Raw genomic sequence first — 23,314 nt, 5'->3', positions numbered from 1 at the left:
TTCAGCCATTATTATTCAAATTATTTTTCTATTCTCCTCCCTCCTTCAGGGCTCTAATTACATATGTATTAGGTTGTTTGATATTGCCCTGTAGCTCACTAATGCTCTTTTAATGTTTTATAATCCTTTTTTCTCCGTGGTTCATTTTAAGCTGTTTCTATTACTATGTTTGCAAGTTCACTAATATTTTCTTCTGCAATATCTGATATAACATTAATTCCATCCAGAGTATTTTTCATCTCAACCACTGTAGTTTTCATCTCCACAAGTTTAACTTGGTCTCTTTTATATCTCTCATGACTCCACTTGATGTTTTTGAACATCTGGATTATAGTTACAACTATTTTAATTTCCTCCTGTGCTAAATTTAACATCTGCATCAGTTCTTAGTTTTGCTTGGCTGTTTGTTTTTTTTTTTTCCTCTTCATTATGGGTTGTGTTTTCCTGAATCTTTTTGGCATGCCTAGTAATCCTTGATTGGTTACCAGAGATTATGAGTTGTACCTTGTTGGGTGCTGGACATTTTTTTATTTCTATAAATATTCTTGAGTAGCTTTGTTCTAGGATGCCCTTGTGATGAAGTTTGGGGATATAGGTGAGGTTTGGTGGGGTGAGGTCCGAAGCCGACAGCCAAGAAAGAATTCTTGAGATGTCTTTGGTGCAAAATGGTGTTTTATTAAAGCACAGGGCAGGACCTGTGGGCAGGAGAAGCTGCTACCCCAGGCTTGTGAGGAGTGGCTGATTATATACCTGGGAGTTGGGAGGGGTTTGGGGATAGTGTACTTTCTAAGGAATTTTGGAAGCAAGGTTTCCAGGACCTTAAGGGGGCTAGCCATTGTTGGGAAAAGGTCACTTATTACCGTCTAATAAAACTTTAATTTATGAGACCCTTTAGATGTATATCCATGGGCCATATGCTTGGGGGATGATTGCCAACACATATCTTGTGGGGTTTAGAGATAAAGAAAATTTCTAAAGGAATTTTTATATGTTAAAGCAGACTCTCAGGATCCTGAGTGTAGAGCTAAGATTGTCTTTTGCCCTTAGCAATGTATTAACATCGAGGCAGTTGAGTCCGTAGGGAAATGTCCCTCTGCCTGTTTCAAGGACTTGTCAATGTGCTGCCGCGGGCTTGTGCTTTGTCCTCAGCTAGACCTGTTCCCCATCATTTGAAAACTGATCCTTCCCACTCACCCCCCATTTTTTTAGGTATAATTGACAAATAAAAATTATGTATTTAAAGCATACAATGTGATAATTTCATATACATATATACATATACTGTGAAAGGATTCCCTCATCAACTTAATTAATACATACTTCACCTCACATATTTAACTTTTTTTTTTTTTTGGTGAGAATATATAAGTTCTCCTCTTTTAGCAAATTTCAATTGTACAATATGATATATATAATCAACTACAGTTAACATGTTTAACATTGGGTCCTCAAACCTTAATCACATTATGGGTGAATAACTGAATGTTTGCATCCCTTGACAACCTCTTCTCATCCCTGCCCCACCCCCAGCCACTTTTCTACTGTTTCTAAGAGTTCAACATTTTGTTTTGTTTTTTTTCTTTGTCTGTTTCCACATATAAGTGATACCATGGGAAACTGATTCTTTTGACTCTTTAAGACTTGTTAAGCAGGTCCAGAACAGAGGTTAATCTAGAGCTAATCAATTCCCACAGCTGAGGCAAGACCCCTCTGAGTCCTCTACCCCATGAGTTATGAGGTTTTCCAGTCTGATTTGAAGGAACAGGCACTGTGGGAGTGATGGCCACCACTCCCCTGGTCCTTCTGGGTGCTTCTTCTCAGGGCTTTGGTTGTTTTCTCCTATGTTTGTGCCAATCAGAACTCCGCTGAAGACTCAGGGGCCTCCGTGTATCTCAAGAGTTCTCTGTGCAGCTTTCCTCCCTCCAGGGCTTTGTTCTCTGCACTCAGCCACTTTAGTCTCCATGGACCTCAACTCAGGGACATGTCCAGCCTCTCCCTTTGCTCAAGGCAATAAGCTGCAGCAATTGTAAGTTTCACCTGGTTTGGTTCCCATCTGTCAGGGATTACTGTCCAACACTGCAAAAAGGAAGATGAAATAAAGTCTTTGTCAGGCAAAAAAGCTGAGAGCACTCACCATCAACAGATCTTTAACAAACATGTTAGAGGAAGTTCCTCTGGCAGAAGAAAATGATACCAGATGGAAATTTGGATCTACACAAAGGAATGAAGAATGTCATAAGTGGTAAATATCTGGATAAATATAAAATCCTTTTGTTCAAATGGATAGCCAGCCCCAGTCCACATATGGAATAGTCCATTATTTTACTGAAATGAAATGCCTTCTTTATAATCTATCAAATTTCTTAAGTACACTTGGATCTGTTTCTCTGTTCTCTGTTCTATTTCAGTGACCTACTTGTCTATAATTATATACTAGTACCATTTTGGTTTTATTTTAATCACTATATAATTTGTTTGATATTTGTTAGGACAAGTTCACCTTGTTCTTAATTTTCAAAATTTACTTGATAATTTCCCCATGTTTATTCTATGATATAAACTTTCAAAAATATCCACTCCTCCTGCAAAAAAAAAAAAAATATATATATATATATAAATTTCTGTTGGGATTCTGACTAAAATTATCATAAATCCATACATTAATTTGTAGTGCTACAGTTAGCCAAGAACAAGTTTCATTAGGAGAAAAAGATCACAAGATTCTGGGCCTGGCTAGAACTCTGAAATACTACATTTCATGCTGAAGCAGTTGCAGCTCATGAGAGTCTCAGGAAATGCTTTGTGGAATACTGACTGGACAAGGGATATTGCTTAGAGAGAGCATCTGGCTCAGCCAGGGTAGCCAGGAGAGAGGAGGGTGCACATGTGATAGTCATTCTGATTTACCCAACTCAGTGGCCTGTCTCAGAAGCATAGTCAGCTATTCTTCCAGAAGTAACTTTATTGCTGAGAGATTCATCTAAGGAAGAAATGAGGAAGGAGATTACCATAAACCTAATGAAGTATACAGACCCAACTGGAGATAAAGGATTCTAATCCTTGGTCATGGACTCTCTGTGACTCTAACATTCACTCTTGTATGTGCTGTTTGACATTCTCAAGTAAAGGTGAGAGAGGCCATGAAACCATGATACTTAAAAAGAGGTGGAAAAATATACTATAAAAATATTGAATAATTTTTAGAAAACAAACTGCTAAAAGATAACATGTTCCAAGAATTTAAATTTCCCCAGTGTACACAGAGGACTCTTTCAGTGGAGGCAGCTGCAACATTCCCGCAGGTAAACTTCACCAGCCATGAGCCTGCAAGTAACCTGGAGCTCACTGCATCAATGAGAAGGGTGAGCACTGGGCTATCTGAGCCTCCAGGCCAGTTGAACGGGACTCACTACCAGAAGAAGGTGACAGGCACCAAAAGTCAACCTTGCCTTATTCTTAGCCGTACTGGGAGCTGACAGTTCTCCATCCCTGAGGTGATTTTACTTCCCAACTGAAACTTGAAACTGTGAAGGCTTTGATATAAAACCTTATAGCACTCAGATATAAATGTGCTCATATTTTGCCTAAATGCTTTTTTCACAAGAATTTCAGAGCACTACAAAAACCATGGCTCGTATATCAGGACTCATATAGCCCCACCTTTCATGTGGAGGAACAAAGAAGAGAGGGGAGTGTTGAAGTCACTTTGAGCTGGGAGGATGACTCCAGGTTAAAGCTGAAAGGGGAACTTACACTTGGAATATGTACTTGGAATCATCCTGCTCCAACTGTAGCTTTCTCCCAGTTTGAGTGGCAGTTCAAAAATAGTCCATATGGTTCAGAGCTGTGCCCAGCAAGTGGTCTGGTAACTACATATATCAAGTATTCCTTAAACTGAATCCTCAGCCTTACTGGGCAGATTCGAAAGAAGGAAAAGATGAGGTCCCTGTCATCTTCAAGGGGCTTATAATCTACTCAGAACAGATGTAGACACATAACACAGGTGTGTCACACTATGAATTCCTTAAGGACAAAAACTGTTTTATTCAACTTTGTACTCCCAGAAGCCAGAAAAAAAAAAAAAAGTAGTCTAAACTGAACACTTGCTTCATCCACAAATGAGCAAGATGGAAAATCAGTGGGTTCTGAGAATGGAGGATTCACAGTGGGCTAAGTGAAAAGGGAAGGCTGCATGTCAGACCCTGAAATCCTTGGAGAACAAATTCCTAAACAATCATCCATCATAAGTCCTCCCTTTTCAGTCTGTACTGTGGAATATAAAAAGGAAAGTGGGGTCACAATTAATTCTTTTCTTTATCTAGTAAGAACAGATCATTCATTCATCCTTTTTAGCACCTACTTTGCGCTTGATATTGCCCCAAGGCCAAGAAATGTAAAAGTTAAGAGGTCAGGTGGTCCCTGCCCTGGATACTCCAGAAAGCCATAGGTCCATTTGTTCATGTGCTGGTCTCCTCTTGCCTCTAACCTCCATCTTGTGTTAGGTCACAAAACTCTCCTCATTTCAGAGGCTAATAGATCCGCTTCTTTCTCCTTCTACTCAAAGAGAGATGAAAGCCCATTAGGATCTCTCAGTGTAGTGGAAAGGTTAGCAGTGACTGTAAACAGCAGATTATTCCCAAGCCCTTGGGACTCTCTAATGAGAAGAAATTGTCATGCTCAAATTCTCTGGTGACAGTTTCTTTGGGGAACTTCCCTTGAGAAACATTGACTGGACAAGATACACTTTTTTGTACTATACACAATCCATTACTCCCAGGAGAAAGTACGGCTAGAAATAATTTCAAGACACTATAATTAGCACCACAATTCTCATAACAACAAGGAAATTAGATGGGGAATTCGATCCCAACAGTATGCCCCTGCCTTGTGCCTTCTTGCTTTTAGATTTTAGTCCCACTTTTACAGCCATATTTCTGAGATAAAATGTGGACTGTCTCCCACAAAGACCTACTCTATGGGTCCTGATGTGCTCCCAGATCCATTCTCTAACTTCACCAACTGTGTATCTGTTTTCTGACCCTGTCTACTGAAGTCCAACATGTTCTCAGAGTTCCACAGAGTAACGTTACTATAAAGGAGAGATTGGAAAATTATGGCACATAGGCCAAACCTGGCCCACTGCCTGTTCTTCAGATAAAGTTTTATTGGAACACAGCTTTGCCATTAATTTATGTATTGTTTAGGGCTACTTTTGAACTACAACCACAGAATCGGGTAGATGTTATAAAAACTGTGTAGCTCACAAAAATCTAAGATATTTACTAACTGCCCTTTACAGAAAAAGTATGCTGACTCCTGCTATAAAGTGATAGAAATTTAAGACACACATTCTGTACTTTTCATTGTATCAACAACACAAATGTTTAGGTAAAGAGCATTGTATTTATATCTTAATCTTTTCAGATAATATAAATTTTACATGTAGTTTTGGGTAATTTATCTTTGATAATAAGAATTTAATGGGATTTGTATCTGTATTACTGATTTGTTTGTTCCCAGGGTGGCTAAGGCTAATGATTCATTCCACTAGATTCAAAGCAAGGCTGCTAAATAGAGAGGTAAAATATTTTGGGATGGCCTCTAATAAAGTTTTCCAAGATAGTATTAGAGAAATGGAACTTAGAAGGATATTTTGTCTTGACATGTACTCTTCCTTTCCAGGCCAAACTTTCAAGTGGAAAGAAAGAAAGAAAGAAAGAAAGAAAGAAAGAAAGAAAGAAAGAAAGAAAGAAAGAAAGAAAGAAAGAAAGAAAGGAAGGAAGGAAGGAAGGAAGGAAGGAAGGAAGGAAGGAAGGAAGGAAGGAAGAAAGAAAGAAAGAAAGAAAGAAAGAAAGAAAGAAAGAAAGAAAGAAAAAAGAAAGAAAGAAAGAAAACAGTTGTAGACTTAATAAAATTAGTATCATATTAGTATCACTTTCGATTTGGATGGAAGGAGATAATCTCAAAAACATTTCAACAAAATCTGGAATTTATCTAAAATTAGACCCTACCTAGAAAGCAGGAATTCCTCAGACATAAAAAATTTTGTCTGCTATAAACGATCCTTTTTTAGATTTGCTGAGGGACCACAAGAACAGGAAGGCCTCTTACTGAACAGTCATTTTTGTTACTTTGATATATGTAGTTACATCATAAACTTGTAGAGTTCATTGGTTCTGAAGAGTGGTCCATATCTTACATCTGTAGAAATAGCTTTTTCTGTTGGTAGGAAACTTTACTCAGGTAGTATCTCTGACAGATCTATGGATCAACAGAGTAGCACAGATGTGCTGAGTAGCTGCCATCCAGTGGCTGAACAGAGTAACTGCTTCAACCCTGAGGGGAGATTCAGCTTGGGGTCTGAAGGAAGTCAAAGAAATGTGTCTTAGACAGACTTTATTGACTTAGATTACACTGAAAGTGTGAAACTTATTTGCAGACAGTATAATCTCATAACTGAAAAAACTTTAAAAACTCCATTAAAACTATTAGAATAAGGGAATTAGAGAAAGAGCCTGAAGATAAGATAAATATACAAAAATGTAAAGCTTCTCTTTATGTTAGTGGTAACTGATTCGAAATGGAAATGGGAAAAATAATCTCATTTGCATTAGTTACAAAAGCATAGGAGAGTTGGTCTCGGGATGCCTGGGTGGCTCAGTTGTTGAGCATCTGTCTTTGGCCCAGGGCGTGATCCTAGAGACCCAAGATTGAGTCCCACATCGGGCTCCCTGCATGGAGTCTGCTTCCCCCTCTGCCTGTGTCTCTGCCTGTGTGTGTGTGTGTGTGTGTGTCTAATGAATAAATAAATAAAATATTTAAAAATAATAATAAATAAATAAATAGATAAATAAATAAATAAATAAACAAACAAACAAACAAGTAAATAAAGGAGAGTTGGTCTCCTTTCCTCCAGGATGCTTCAAGCAAAGTATTTGGGATCATGACACTGACCTGATAGCTTTCAATCTTCCATGAGGCTCTCAGTACTAGTGTCAGTCTGTGTCATGTGCCTGTCTTATATCAGTTTCCCTCAGGAGCACAAACCTTCCCATTTACAGGTTTAATGGGCTTTCTCGATTCTACACTATAGTAAACAAACCCTAATCCCATCCATTCCCACTCCTCCCCTTCTTCCTAAATTCTTTCTCTCTAAAACTCATAATCTATAATCAAAAACCTAATCTCTGAATAATTGTCCACAGAAAACATTTTCTCCTGCAGCCCTCTGGCACTTTTTTTTCTCCCATATTTTATGTTCTTCAGGGCCAGGAAGGAGGTAAACCTATTTCTCATTCACCATTGCCTCTTTTCACTCTGAGACTACCCCTTCATATCTTCTCCTTCCTCAAACCTCCTACTCCTTCTCCCCTAAACTCTCAGTTGATGATCTCATCATATATCTAACTGAGAGAACAAGAACTATCATTAAAGAGCCCTCATTCCCAGTGTAAATGTATAGATCAGTGTTTCTCCACCAAGGGCAATTTCACCCCTCAGAGAATATTTGGCAATGTCCAGAAACATTTTGAGTGGTATAACCCAAGAGGTGTTTCTGACACCTAGTAGGGAGAGACCAGAGATGTTACTAAATATTGTACAAAGGACAAGACAGCCCCAAATTACAAAGAACCACCTGGCCCTGTATAGCCCATGGTTGAGAAATCCTAATATAGACCAACCTGCACAGACACCTACCTCTTTCTTCTCTTATTCCAATGAAAGAGTGTCCCTGTCCCCCATCAAAAGTAGTTATTTCTCATTCTCAAGGACTTTTCTCTTGAAATTATCACTTCTCTATCTTCATCTCTCCCTCTCTACTTTATGTATTCAATCATTCAACAAAAATGTTGAATCTTAATATATGCCAGAAATTCTTCTGAAGTCCTGAGGATACAAAATCATGAAAATTCCTGCCCCTGTGAAAATTACATTCTGGGGGAGGAAAACAATCAATATAATAAATAAGTAAAATACATGTTATTAGTGGTGAGTGCAAAGGGGAAAAAAAAAAGAAGAAAAAGAAACAGAAACCTCCTGTGAGGGCAGAGGTTAAATTTTAAACAGGGTGGCCAGAAGAGGGCTCCCTGATATACTGTGATATGATAAAACCTGAAGGAAATGAAGGAGAAACCCATGCAAGTATCTGGGGGAAAAACATTCTAGGCAGAGGGAAAAACAAGTGCAAAGAGGGAGTGAGCCTAGTATGAGATTTGTCTGGTGGGTCCAAGGAACAGAAAAAGTCTGGTGCACCTGGAACAGATGAACAAAGGTGGGAGTTGTGGAAGATAAAGTTAGAGTGGTAATGAGAAACAATTTTATAATTTTGACTTTTACTCATCTAAGGGACATGGGGAGACTTTGGAAGATTTGAGCAAAGGATTTTATCATCTGACTTATTATTTGACACAGAGCTCAACAAACTACAGCCAGCAGGCCATTACCTGCTTTTGTAAATAAAGTTTTATTGAAACACAGCCTTGCCCATTTCTTTATGTATTGTCTCTGGTTGCTTTCAACCTACAATGGTAGAGATGAGTAGTTGCTCCAGACACCATATGGTCCACAAAGCCTGACATATTTGCTATTGACCCTTTACAGAAAAAATGTAAAGAATGCAGAGAACCTAATAAATTCAAGAAGCTCAAAGCCATAAATAAAAAGATATATTTGACCGCATAAACTTTTTTTTTTTTAAGATTTCTTTACTTATTTGAGAAAGAGAGGTGGGGAGCAGATAGAGGGAGAAAGAATCCAAGCAGGCTGTCTGCTAAGCACAAAGCACAGCACAGGGCTTGATCTCATGACCCAGAGATCATGACCTGAGGCAAAATTAAGAGTCGTATGCTTAACCAACTGAACCACCCAGGCATCCTAACAGCATAGACTTTTAAGTTACTTAAGCTGTTAAGCAAAAGTTATTATAAACAAAGTGCAGAAACAAGAGAGGTAAAAAATGTATATATTTATCACAAAGAGTTAATGTTGCTATTGCACAGAGTCCCTGAAAATTGATGGAAAAGAGACTAAATCCAGAAGAAAAATAAGCAAAGAATATGAACAAGCAATTCACAAATAGAAAATGAACATAGCCAGTAAACATATTAAAAGATGCTCCACATCACTAGTGGTCAGAGAAATACAAACTAAAACCATAAGATGATATCATTTTGTCATTTCAAAATGGAAGAGTGTAATAAGAACTAGTCCTAACTGGGATGCGGGGAAACAGGCACTTCCCATCCATTGATGGTAGGAATGTGAATTGCTTCAGACTTTTGAAAAAGTAACCTAAGAATAGCTATTAAAGCTAAAATATATGGATTTCTTGATCAAGCCATCTCACTTTGGGAAATCTATTGCAGTCCATATACATATATACATACATATATATACATATACATCTATCTATATATAGGGGTATTCTTTCAACTTTATTTGTCCATGCAAACAAGCACCCAAAAAAGAGAAGTATCTCATAATAAACACCAATACTACATTTTATTATGTAGCTATTAAAAAGATTATATTTGAGGCAAAAAGTTAATCTCTTTAAATTTCCTTAAGGTACAAAGGCTTCATGAATCAATATTGAAAAGAACAAATAATTCAATTTTTCAAGTGGGCACAGATACAAATAGTTCACAGAAATATAATCCATACACCCTTCATGACAAGAAATGGCATGCAATCATAAGAAAAATGCGGTTTAAAGCTACCCTGAGATACAACTCCACCTATCACATTGCAAGGGACAGAAAGTTTGATGACAAACCATATCGCCAGAGTGTGGAGATTTGGGTCCTGCCTTACTGGTAGAACTATAAATGATATAGCCTCTCTGGAGGGCAGCTGGACTATTTACATGTATGCAAAGTGATATAGTTACAAGGGCAGGGAGAGAGAGAATTTTCCTTGGTAGGGAGCATTAAATATATTTTGGTATATTTATATAATAGAAAGCTAGGCAGCCATCAAAAAGAACGAAAAAATAATAATAATAAAAGAAAGATGTAGTTTTACCTGTATGCACATGAAACACTTTCCAAGATATATTATTAAGTGAAAAAAAGCAAGAGAAGATAGTGTGGGAAGACTTCTACCCTGCATAGAAAGTGTGTGTTTTCACATAAAGAACAGCTCTGTAGGGCTTCAGACCATAACATAATGGTGATTGCACTGTGAAAGGGTGGGGAGTGGCTATGGCACAGGAGTAAGAGAACACAATGTTCACTGAATCACATTTATTCCACCCTTTTTAACCATGTGCATGTATTATTACCTTTAAAAAACTAAATACAATTTAATTTTTAAAAAGATCTATAGTAATGGACCTAAAGAAGTGCCCACAATGTATTATTAAGTAAGAATAAAAATTGCAGGGAAAAAAATTGCAGAGTAATATGTATAGCACAATCCTATTTTTGTTAAAACACTCAGTTTTAACATATACATAGAACCAAGTTCTATGTACATCTACATATGCAGAGAGAAAGGTGCAACACAAGCTATGAACTTAGATAATGTTGGTGGAAATTGGCCTGGGGTAAAGAAAGGAAGAGATGACTGGCTTTTCCTTTTATGTCTCTTTTATATTTGACTTGCCATAACAAAATAATATCATTTTTGTTTTAATAATCTAATACAGTAAAGGTAAAATGCCTGGTAGAACTGTGAATGATATTTTCTTCATTGCACTTCTGTTGCATTTTAATATATATTGCAGTGAGTTCAAAACCACAAAGTTTTACCTATTCAGCATCCTTCTTCCTTCCGACCCATGTGCACTGTGGGCCACTGTGGCCTACATGCTCTTTTGTTCAGAGACGCAATATGTACCTGTTCCACACACAACTCCATTTAATTCCACTGTACATTTACAAGTACTCAAAATTACTTATGAGGCCACATTTACCTCAAACACACACTCCCAGAGTGCCTACTGCCTTCACTTCTCTTTTGACCCTTAGTAGAAGCTACTGTGTGACCCCTGGTATGTGCCAGTGCCATGGCAAGCCTTAATGCAGCTTGAGGCAAAAGGAAAAACCAGTAACACTGATCCTGTCTTTATTTAAAATGTTATTATTATGTTCATCATGAATTTTTGCTTTAATTTTGATTTTTAAAATACTGCATTATCTTAATGAGTTTTTTGATGCTCCCTTAAATTTTACAGTTGAGCCAAATGCCTCACTTGCCTCACCTCAGCCTGGCACTGCTGAGGCCAAGACAAAATGAAAAGGGAGACTAGGATGGGCTTATTATTCCAGGAGACCAGAAAAATATGCTAGAGGTATTTATATACTACCAAGGGCCACTAGGTGAATTCAAATACTCCTGCCTACCCAACTAGAGCATGAGCTCCTTTGATTTTGTCTTTTATGTTAGAGCTACTCTGTCTAGTACAAAAGATTCTAGCCACACATGGCTAAATAAATATATGTTAATTAATATCACAGCGGAAAGAGGAGGAGGAGATCTTGAGGCAACTCTGTGAGGTTGGATAGGGTGCTCCATGGGAAAGCATGGAACCTAATGCAATGCTCAGTTCATGGTAGACACAAAGTCATTTGCTCCTTCCATTCATCAATTCAACACATATTCACTAAAGGCATCTGCCATATGATCTTCTATGTATCAGAGATGCAGTAGTGAACAAAACAGAGCAAAAAGTCTCTGCCCTCATGGAGCTTTCATCATAGTAAAGGGGACAGAGATAAAGTAAACAAGCAAAATGTGATGGTAAGTGCCAAGAAGAGAAATAAAGGAGGGAATGGGAGTGGCATGTGAGTTCAAGGGTAAGGCAGCAAGGGCAGTAAGGGTGGAGATGGAGGAGAGTGGCTGCAAGAGTAATAACATATGAAGAATGACCTGAAAAGGGTGAGGAGGGAGCCATGTGCATATCTGGAGGACCAGGTCCAGGCAGAGGGAGCTGTGAAGACCCTGAGGCAAGAAGAGTTTGGTGCCTTGGGACATGGTCAAGAAGCTACTGGCCAGAGGGGGAAGTGAGGAAGAATGGCAACGGTGGGGCCACCATTGAACTGGTGAGCTTTAGTCTCTTTTCCCCAGGCATAGATCTTCATAGATCTTGCTACTTTGTGAAAAATATCCTTGCTATTTTATCTTTATTCCTGTCCCTTTGTTTTAGGCTACCACAGGAAGTTCTGTCACCTGGGATGAGTTTTCTGACTGCCCCTCCCCCATCACTACAGTCTTTCCTCTAGAGCTCCAAGTCTTCTTCACTGATGTTCCTTTCTTTGGGAACATTGCACTCTTCGAAGTTCCATTCACCCACCAATGCAGTGCCTGCAGAGTGTCCCTTGCGTCTGATCACCACCCAGGCTCTACTATTTAAGTTTACAATTCTCAGTATCTTCTCCTTGCAGATCAAAACTACCTAAGACCTAGTGTGATATTCCAAATGGTCAATAATGGGTAGGCAGGGCCTAGCAAAGCATGTTAGACCTGGGGCAGATCATGGGCCTCACTGTGCCAGGTTAACCTTTGTGGCTGGCTGTGTAGGGTCTGGGAGGTAAAAGGAAAGGCAGGACACATTCAGGGCGCAAAGCAGTGGTGGCTTTCTAGGCAGCATGGAAGCATTGACTATTTAACAACTGGTACAACCACACCAGCACCTGTCAGCTGAATATGTACCCTGTTAAGGCCACATTTACAAGTTATTACTGACTGCTACTTTGGTTTCCTGGTCCTTCACTTTAAATTCACAATCATGGGCTTCTCCAGCAATGATTATTAGGAGAAGCTAACTTGATCTCATTTGTCCGTGTATCAACTACACCCATCAGCACAACCCTCATGGAAGGAGCAGGAGTCCTCTTGCTAGAACCATCTTTGTCAGGGAGAAAGATGCATGAGTGGATGGAATTCATCCTCTTTAAATCATTCAGAGATGATCTGCTTGAGTGTACCACCACCAACTGCTCCTTTTGCATCAAGCATTCAGATCATGTTCACAGTCACTGAAACAACACCACGCAGGCCTGCTGAGTGAGCAGACACCAGGATAATCTCTGAAGCTAACAGAAGCTTATTTGCGACCCTGACAAGTGGAACCTGTGTGAAGACGGAGGCCACCTCTAAGTTCATCTGCCTTCGTGTTTCTCATTAAATTTGAAACCAGTCTCTCCTCTAAAAACTCAACACAGTTATCAAACTTTTAAAGATTGTTGTGCTTTGCCAGGGTCCAACACAGGCCTAGAGAGAGGCTGGGAAGGGGGAATGGGGAAAGCAAAGAGGAGTGGATTCCACAGGCACTCTTCCTACTGCCACGCAAAAGTGCTGCCTCGAATCTCTCATCAGAGATAGCATTCAACTGATATTGTCCCAAAGCATAAAGGCAAAGGATGCAAAGAAGATCACTTTGATGTATCTGGGTTTTTCATTTATTTCTTGAGCTACCTTGTCAGCTAACAAATGTTGGAGGGAACTTCTGGTTCATGATGGCAGACTGGATGCATATATTTGCCTGCCATCCCTCTTTGGCACATGCCCCCCTCCACAAAATATGTGCAGATGCCTCCCAGAGACCACTAGAAATGTGAGCCATTAAATTGGCAGCAGAGTAAGGCAAGGATTCACCTGACAGAAGGTACTTACAGAGTTTTGTTAGGGAGGAAATTACAGTAGAAATTAAGAAGGCCTGGTCTAAGAAGGGACTGGTCAGAATTTAGAAATTAGGCAGTTACTGGAAGTCAGCACTTTTAGGAACTCATAGGTTCACAGGGGTTTCTAGTAATACATTAAATGATGTTAAAACAGTTTAAAATACTTATCTTAGGGGACCCCTGTGTGGCTCAGCAGTTTGGCACCTGCCTTCGGCCCAGGGCATGATCCTGGAGTCCCGGGATCGAGTCCCACATCAGGCTGCCTGCATGGAGCCTGCTTCTCCCTCTGCCTGTGTCTCTACCTCTCTCTCCCTCTCTCTGTGTATGTCACGAATAAATAAATAAAATATTTTTTAAAAAGAAAAGAAAATGCTTGTCTTAGTCGTGGCTTTGGTACACTTCATCTGTTTTGCAAGTCATAGTACTACTGTTCACTGTAAACAGTGGTTCTGTTCTTCAAATACAAAAATTAGAAGAAGAAAACAAAAGAAATCCATTACAGGGAACAACAGAAATGGCATCACCAGTAAACAAGAAATTGCAGCAAATTTCTGGAAACAAGAACAACGAGAATGGTTAGATGGATAAAATAGGCAGAGAAGAGGCAGCCTAGCATATCCTGTGAGAAAGTTTAAAAAAGAGAGGCCACCTTTGTGTGTGGCCAAACATCTAATAGTAATAGCTACCATGTTGTGAAGTGCTCACTGGGCCATGTGCTTTCCATATATTATCTTCCTTAACCCTTGAGATGGCCTGATACAGTAGTAATTGCTACCATTTTTTTTTTTTAGATTAAGAATCTGAGATTCAGAACAATTAAATAATTGCCTAACTTTGTATAGTTAGCAAGTGTCAGAGCTTGGGTTCAAACTCACAAAACTTGACTGTAAGCTCTACAAAGCAAAGATTGTTCTCTCTGTCACACTATCATATCCCCAACTTAGTTGAGTATTAGACACATGGCAGACTCTCTTCTTTCTCTCTCTTTCTCTCTCTCTCTCTCTCTCTGTTTCCCAGTTCCTTCCTTCTTCACTACCCTCTCTCTCTACCCTTCTCTTTCTTTTCTCCCTATCTATCATCTATCAAGAAAAGATGGATGGATGGATGATTAGACCAACCCATATCCAACCCCAAAACCTAACTGCCTCCTCAGAGCTCTAAAGTACCCTATAAATCAGTCTACAGACTATATCTAGAGATGCTAGTTAAAACCAGAGGAATGTAGAGACTATGGACTTTAGGAACAAAATTCCAGACTTAGAATGGGGAGGAGATAAGCAGCAGAGAAGCATGATAGAGGAGATTATGATCAGACAAATGTCTATGAATCCTCACCAAAGTGTCCAAGCAAGAAAAAGCCAAGAATTAAGAGAAGTCTTGAATGGCAGGCCTAGGGCACAACCCAGTACAGGAACAGAGCCTATTACCTTGTGCTTGGGTTGAACCCAAACACCAAGAAGCAGCAAAGCATGATGTGGAGCCAGAGGCTCAGGCAGCCAGGTGCTCACTATATTTATTCATGTATTTATACGCTGCCTGGTTCTAAGAAGAACATAAGGTACCTTGCAAGGATATGCAGAGTACAAGCTAACATAAATCAAAGCTAGGCGAGAAAGAAAAAGGCAAATAACAAGGATTGGGGCAAAAAGGAAGCCAGGAATGATGCAAGCATGCATATCTTAAAACCCCATGCATAAACTGTGGGATGGTCATAAATCTACCTTTAAGCTTGCTAGAGGAAAGGAGACCAGGAGAAACTCAGAGGTCCCTTTCTTCCCTGCCCGAGTATATATTACTTAAGATGTAGACATAGAAATCATACATTGCAAGAGCATGATAACAGCAAATTTGGAAAGCACAGTTGAAGTCTGCAACCAAATCAACTTGCCACTGCTCTTCACTGGCATACATTCTCTAATGGGTCTGCCCTCTGTGGGAAAGTTCATATTCACAGGCAAAAGCACTCAGCCAAAAGTTCTGGGGCAGGGAAGAGTGGAAAGAATCCAGATCCCCGATGCTCACAGCCTTTTACAAGGTAAGCCTCAGCCAGTCAAGAAACATTAACTGTTGGTTGTCACTCACCAGTCAGGGACTCTAACATTGTGAGAGAGAGAGAAAGAAAAGTGGGAAGGAGGCTGCATGTAGTTCCTCCAGTGAATGCCCTCCCCATGCAGACACAAGGAGTGACACAAGGAGTGGGGCTACCCACTCACTGCTGACATGCCCCTTGGGACCATAAATGTAAGGGCTTGTTCACTTTCTCATCTTTTTGTGTCCTTTTCCCCAACTCCTTTCCTTCTAATTGTTGTCAGAAAACATGCACCAGGGTAAGTTGAAAAGCTGGTTTGGTCTAGTCTACACCAGAAAGCCTTGGCTAGGTGGGGAATGACACTTTGGCTCTCCTCAGCACCATGTGACAGAATGGCCTGGAATCTTGCCTTGTCGTTCTGCTCCCCCATTCAGGAGACTGTGTGCCTGAGACCAGAGCCAGGCCTAGGGTGGTGCGGAGTTTGTGGTGAGCACTTTCATAGGGTAGTTTGCACGTGGTAGTATTCAATTATTATTCATTGTAAATCCCCTGTGATTTTCCATTATCTGTTGTACTATGATTCAAGAAAAATGACATCTGAGAATTGTCCACTTTTCAGCATCAAGATCTAAATTTTTGTAAATCTCATTCCATGAAATAGCTGTAGCAAGGGTGGTGGAGATAATACATGGATGATAGGAAGCTAGTTCTGAGATAATGGTCCGCTAGTTCTGAGGTAATGGTCAGCAAATTAAATAGCTCCTGGTGTCATGGATCCTTTTCTGTAAAGTCTGACTCAAAATAGTAAGAAACATTTCCTAGAGTAAATGCAGGAGCTATACTTAAAATCTATGTGGAAAAAAGAAACTGTAGCTCTTAAGCATGAGACAAATTTCTCTCTCCCACTACTTTTCTTGAGAAAACTCAGAGATCCTCATTTGACCTGAGTTTTAATTTATTTCTGGATCCATGTAGAACACCAAATCTGCTAATAGGAAGCATTATCATTGTGTTATTTTTAATGTTTTGGCACTAAATCTTCCCTGACTAATCAATTATTTCCAGCTCAGCTAAGCCTTCCACCTAAGACTCTCCAGCTCAATGTCTGTCAGCTCCTCATCACTCTGTTTCGCCTCAGTGCCCTTAGAGAAGACAGGAAGCTATAGGGTCCTTCATTTGTAATGTTCTTCTCAGAAAGAGACCATAAGAGCTGAGAGCTACTGTGAACTTCTGAAGGACATGGATTAACTTTCCACTCTATTACCAGCTTTCTTCAAAATCTTTTCTTAATTATCCCCTTTCTCAAGGACTTATTATCATTAAGCTAATTTAATGAACCAATGTAACTATTATGGAGGAATTTAAAAATATAAAAGTCTAGTCATTTCCATCACTACAAAAGAATCTTAAAAAATGATAATCCATATTCTACCTAATAAATAGTTGTACAACTAATTTACACATAAGGAAATACAGGCAGTAAATTATCAAGGATAGAAATGCTTGTTTTGACAGCAATGAAACAAATGCCAAGTTAAATAACTCCAGGTTATCATTACTCATCTGATTAAACAATTATTAAGCATTGTTGATAGATCTGCTCATAAATACATACTCATATATTTTGGGGAGAGCAATTCATCAACACTGATTAAAAGTTATGAAGGTTTGAAGTGCCTGAGTGGCTCAGTTGGTTAAGGATCCAACTCTTGATTTTGGCTCAGGTCATGATCTCAGGGTCATGGGATTGAGCACCATGTTGGGCAGGCTCCATGTTCAGCATGGAGTCTGCTTGTGATTCTCTCTCTCCCCATCCCTCAACTCCTCTCCACTGCTCACTCTCTCTCTCACTCTCTGTGTCTCTAAAATAGATCTTTAGAAAAAAGTTTTATTTTTTTTTAGAAGTATATTTTATTTTATTTTATTTTTTTTTTTATTTAGTAGGTCTTTTTTTTTTTTAATTTATTTTTTATTGGTGTTCAATTTACTAACATACAGAATAACACCCAGTGCCCGTCACCCATTCACTCCCTCCCCCCGCCCTCCTCCCCTTCTACCACCCCTAGTTCGTTTCCCAGAGTTAGCAGTCTTTACGTTCTGTCTCCCTTTCTGATATTTCCCACACATTTCTTCTCCCTTCCCTTATATTCCCTTTCACTATTATTTATATTCCCCAAATGAATGAGAACATATAATGTTTGTCCTTCTCCGACTGACTTACTTCACTCAGCATAATACCCTCCAGTTCCATCCACGTTGAAGCAAATGGTGGGTATTTGTCATTTCTAATAGCTGAGTAATATTCCATTGTATACATAAACCACATCTTCTTTATCCATTCATCTTTCGTTGGACACCGAGGCTCCTTCCACAGTTTGGCTATCGTGGCCATTGCTGCTAGAAACATCGGGGTGCAGGTGTCCCGGCGTTTCATTGCATCTGTATCTTTGGGGTAAATCCCCAACAGTGCAATTGCTGGGTCGTAGGGCAGGTCTATTTTTAACTGTTTGAGGAACCTCCACACAGTTTTCCAGAGTGGCTGCACCAGTTCACTTTCCCACCAACAGTGTAAGAGGGTTCCCTTTTCTCCGCATCCTCTCCAACATTTGTTGTTTCCTGCCTTGTTAATTTTCCCCATTCTCACTGGTGTGAGGTGGTATCTCATTGTAGTTTTGATTTGTATTTCCCTGATGGCAAGTGATGCAGAACATTTTCTCATATGCATGTTGGCCATGTCTATGTCTTCCTCTGTGAGATTTCTGTTCATGTCTTTTGCCCATTTCATGATTGGATTGTTTGTTTCTTTGGTGTTGAGTTTAATAAGTTCTTTATAGATCTTGGAAACTAGCCCTTTATCTGATATGTTTTAAAGGTTTGATAAAATTTAGTTCCATTTTATGAAATTTACCTCAAACAAAAATTAACAAAATCAAAAATAATGTATAAAAATGGTCACAGGGATGTTGTTTATTATAGTAGAAAATTGCAAATAACCTGATTCCTAGCAGTAGGAAAATGGCTGAGAAAATTGTTTGATATCAATATAATTGTTGCTCCATTACTAGATAGCTCTTCAAAAATATGTTTAGTCAACCCACATTTAATTATTGACAGGCAATTTGTTTCTGTCTCATCTCTTTTGCCATTTCTCTGTTCATCTATTATTACTTTTTCTTGTGTTAAATATGTTTTGGTGTTCCATTTTAATTCCTCTGTTGATTTTTTTAGCTATATGTTTTAAGTAATTTTCTTAGAAATTGCTCTTGGGATTACAATGTGCATATTTAATTTATCACAGTTGACTACAGATTGATACTAACTTAATTAGGTAAAATAGAGCCACTCTATTCTGGTATAGCTCCATTTCTTTCCTCTTCCTTTGTTATTATTGTCATATATGCTATAGGTCATTATAGATACCATATATACTCACATATAATCATATACTGTATATCATATATAACCACATATGATATATATGATCTCATATCATAATCACATTGTATATACAATACATATTATATATTGTGCATGATATATATCACTAACCCAATAGTATATTATAGTTACTGCTTTAAGCAGTAATTTTTTAAAAAATAAGATATGAAAAAAGAGAAAAAACTATACTGTAGTCTCTTATATTTACCCACATATTTAATATTTTTGGTGCCCTTCATTTCTTCCTGTGGATTTGAGTTACCATCTAGTAGAATTTCATTTCAGCCTGACTGACCTTCTGACTTTCTTCAATATCTTTTGTAAAGTGGGTGTTCCAGCAACATAGTCTTTAATTTTTTTGTTCATCTGGGAATGTTTATTTCACCTTTATTTTTTAAGGATAATCTTGCATGATGCAGAATTCTTAGTTGAGTCAATGCCTTGACTATGTCATTTCGCTGCCTTTTAACCTCCATTATTTCTAATGAGAAATAAATTCTAATACTTTCCAATCTCTTCTTATTTTTAATGTTTCCATATTCTAATCCAGTCATCTTGTTTTCCATAGTCTCATCTCTTTAACTTAGTAAGATTTGCAGTATTGTTGCTGCTCATCTAATTTTTAAATCTGTTTATAATGCTTTGTGTGGAGGATGAGTGGGTCTGAGTTCATTCTCCTTCAAAGTCAAAACTTCTTGTCCTGGTGCTGCTTCAATTCTATGAAACACTCACTTATGAGAGGTTTAACTGAAGTGAGAAAAGGGAGAGCTAAACACTGGGAATCCACAGAACCCAAGCAAGCAGATGGCATTAACAAGGTCCAGCAATAGGTGACAAGATGATTGACAGATAGGATTGTCAACAGAGATCTGGCAACATTTAGAAGTATAAGCAAGAAGATAACCAGCAACATGGATATCTATAGTCAAGTTAGCAGAACACAGCCAAGTGCTGGGATCAAAGTTGGGTTCCAGTGTGACTCTGTGGAAAAGACCAGGGCTTTGACATTAGAGAATCTTATATGACACTGAGCAAGTTCTTAATCTATGTGAGCCTTATATTTCTATCTATAAAATAGGGCTTATTCTGGTGCAGCCACTCTGGAAGACAGTATGGAGTTCCCTCAAAAAGTTGAAAATAGAGCTACCCTGTGACCCAGAAATTGCGCTACCGGGTATTGATCCCAATGATACAAATGTAGTGATCCAAAGGGGCACTTGCACCCCAATGTTCATAGCAGCAATGTCCACAATAGCCAAACTGTGGAAAGAGCCCAGATGTCCATCAACAGATGAATGGATAAATAAGATCTGGTGTGTGTATATATTTTATTATATATATATAATTTATTCTATATATATATATAAAATATATATAGTGTGTATATATATTTTATTTTATATATATATAATTTATTCTATATATATTATAGATATAGATATATTCTATATATATTATATATATATAGAATACTACTCAGTGATCAAAAAAATGAAATCTTGCCATTTGCAACAAGGAGGATGGAACTAGAGGGTATTATGCTAAGTGAAATAAGTTAATCAAAGACAATTGTCATATGATCTCACTCATACGTAGAATTTAAGAAACAAAACAGAGGATCATAGGAAAAAGAGGTGGTTTTTTTCTTTAAATTTTTATTTATTTATGATAGTCACAGAGAGAGAGAGAGAGAGAGAGAGGCAGAGGGAGAAGCAGGCTCCATGCACCGGGAGCCCGATGTGGGATTTGATCCCGGGTCTCCAGGATCGCGCCCTGGGCCAAAGGCAGGCGCCAAACCGCTGCGCCACCCAGGGATCCCAGAAAAAGAGGTTTAAAAAAAAACAAGATGAAGTCACAGAGGGAGACAAATCATAAGAGACTCTCAATCATAGGAAAACAAACTGAGGGTCACTGGACGGGAGGAGGGTTGGAAGGATAGGGTAACTGAGTGATGGACATTAAGGAAGGCACATGATGTAAAGAGCACTGGGTAAGACTGATGAATCACTGACCTCTACCTCTGAAATTAATAATACAGTATACGTTAATTAATTTAATTTAAAATTTTAAAAGTAGTTACTAAAAAATATGGCTTATTATACCTATTACTATTGCAAGATTGTTATAAAGACTAACATATGTAATGCACTATGTAGGACATGGTTGGTGTTTAATAAATGGTAACTGCTTATAGTATCATAAATGAAGGGATGATAATATAAGCAGGACTTCATTCCTAGAGGACCTGTCAAAGCATAAATGTAGGCACTAGGTGAACAAGGTGAAGATTTAGTTCTTAAAACTTAGACCCAAGGTAAGATTACATTTAACTGTATACTGGCAAAGATCAGAGCTGGACTGTGTTCAGAAGTCACCTATATATTGTACCAGAACTACTCATGCTTCTGTTTGTTTTATCTGATGATCCTGATACAAAATAAGCATTTTTAGTAGGTTGTGAAGTTCTTTCCTACAATGGGGACCATACATTGACACCCTGTGCCAGTTCCCATGACTCAGTAACAAGTTACTCCAAAATTTAGAGGCTTAAGTCAATGACATTTGCTTATGAATCTTCAATTTGAGCAAGACTTGGTAGGGTAGCTTGTCTATGCACCACTCAATCTCAGCTAGGGTGATTGGAAGGCTGAAGTCAGCAGTCATCTGAGGACTTGTTCATTCACATGATGCTGGTTGCCAACTGAGACCTTCACAGGGGCTATTGGCTGAAACACCTACTCATCATATGTTTGGACCTGGAACTGGACTTCTTTGCTATATGATGATTACAGGGGAAGTGCACGTGTGTGTGTATGAAAAAGAGAGCAAGAGAGACAAGAGAGATTCAACAGTAGGAAACATAAAATCATATCTGTGATGGAGGAGTGTCAGCATTACAATTTTAAAAGAGCATGTTGGATAATGGGATAGAGTGATATAACCAACTTTGTAGGAAAAAAATCTCTGCCACTCAGCTTTTGAGTTGTTTGTTTCCAAATATGTATGAGAAAACTTGGAATTAAAAATAAAGTTTACTGAAAACAGTAACTTGATCTAAATAAAAAGTCATGATTCACAGAGTGATATAAATGCACTTTCTGAAGCTCCACATGTTAAATTAATACAGGGGCGGGGGCAATCTTAAAATAATTACTAACTTTTGAAGTAAATACTAATGCTTCACTGGTAGGTTTATGTCTTCTGATTTTCATGTGGTCAGTGATATTACTATAGCCTCCTTTGGTAAGTGACAAATTTCAACAAATACTTGTTTAAGTTATACATTTATCACCAACTTTCTTGAGAAACAAAAATTCAATAATTGTTATTTCATGAAACATGAACTTTTGAGGTTATTGTCAACAAAAGAGTTTATTGCAAGGTGAGGAGATGGGTAAAATAGGTGATGAGGATTAAGGAGTGCACTTTCAATGATGAGCATCAGGTGTTCTATGGAAGTGCTGAATTGCTATATTGTACACCTGAAACTGGTATTACACTGTATGTTAACTAACTGGAATTCAAATAAAAATTTTAAGGAAAGAGGCAAAAAAAATTTTTAAAAATCATTTATTGCAAAACTAACAGATAAATCCCAAGGAATAAAATAAACAGATGTATACATACAATAGAATACTATTCAGCCTTATAAAGGAAGAAAACTCTGACACATGCTACACACGTGAACCTTGCAGATACTGTACTGAGTGAAATAAAAAGACAATCACAAAAAGACAAATACTGTATGATTCCACTTAAATGAGGTGCCTAGAGTAGTCAAATTCATGGAGACAGAAAGTAGAATGGTGATTGCCAACGACTGAATAGAAAGGGGGATGAAAAGTTAGTGTTTAATTGGTACAGAGTTTCAGTTTAGAAAGATGAAGTAGTTCTGCAAATGGATGGTGGTGATGGTTGCAGAACCATGTGAATGCACTCAGTGACACTGAACTGTACACTTAAAAATGGTTAAAATGGTTAATTTATATTATTTCTGCCATAACAAAAAAAATTGTAAAAAAAACTGCTGTATGTTTATTCCACATATTAAATGACTAACCATTCTTTAATATTCAGAATACTCTACGTAATCAATGGAAGGACTGGTGGGCTTCCATATCTTGTATGTATTTCACTTATAACCTATCATGTTCCAATTTCCCCACCAACCCCACCAACTGGTAGCCTGGTGGCTTCATGCAAATGGTTCACATGAGCAGCC

General features: G+C 38.3%; 1 long non-coding RNA gene across 1 annotated transcript in view; it reads right to left on the bottom strand.

Moving 5' to 3' along the window:
• Window positions 1-383: 383 nt before the first annotated feature.
• LOC144317144 (uncharacterized) overlaps window positions 384-23,314 on the bottom strand; it is a 90,362-nt gene continuing 67,431 nt past the window's right edge. The window contains exon 3 of the long non-coding RNA XR_013383042.1: window positions 384-2,076. This is a non-coding gene — a long non-coding RNA (uncharacterized LOC144317144). The remainder of the gene's footprint in view (window positions 2,077-23,314) is intronic.

Source organism: Canis aureus, chromosome 7 (assembly GCF_053574225.1).
Source record: "Canis aureus isolate CA01 chromosome 7, VMU_Caureus_v.1.0, whole genome shotgun sequence".
In the NCBI taxonomy this organism is placed as follows: domain Eukaryota; kingdom Metazoa; phylum Chordata; class Mammalia; order Carnivora; family Canidae; genus Canis; species Canis aureus.
The sequence above is the reverse complement of the archived record's forward strand: the minus strand, read 5'-3'. Positions and strand labels throughout refer to the sequence as shown.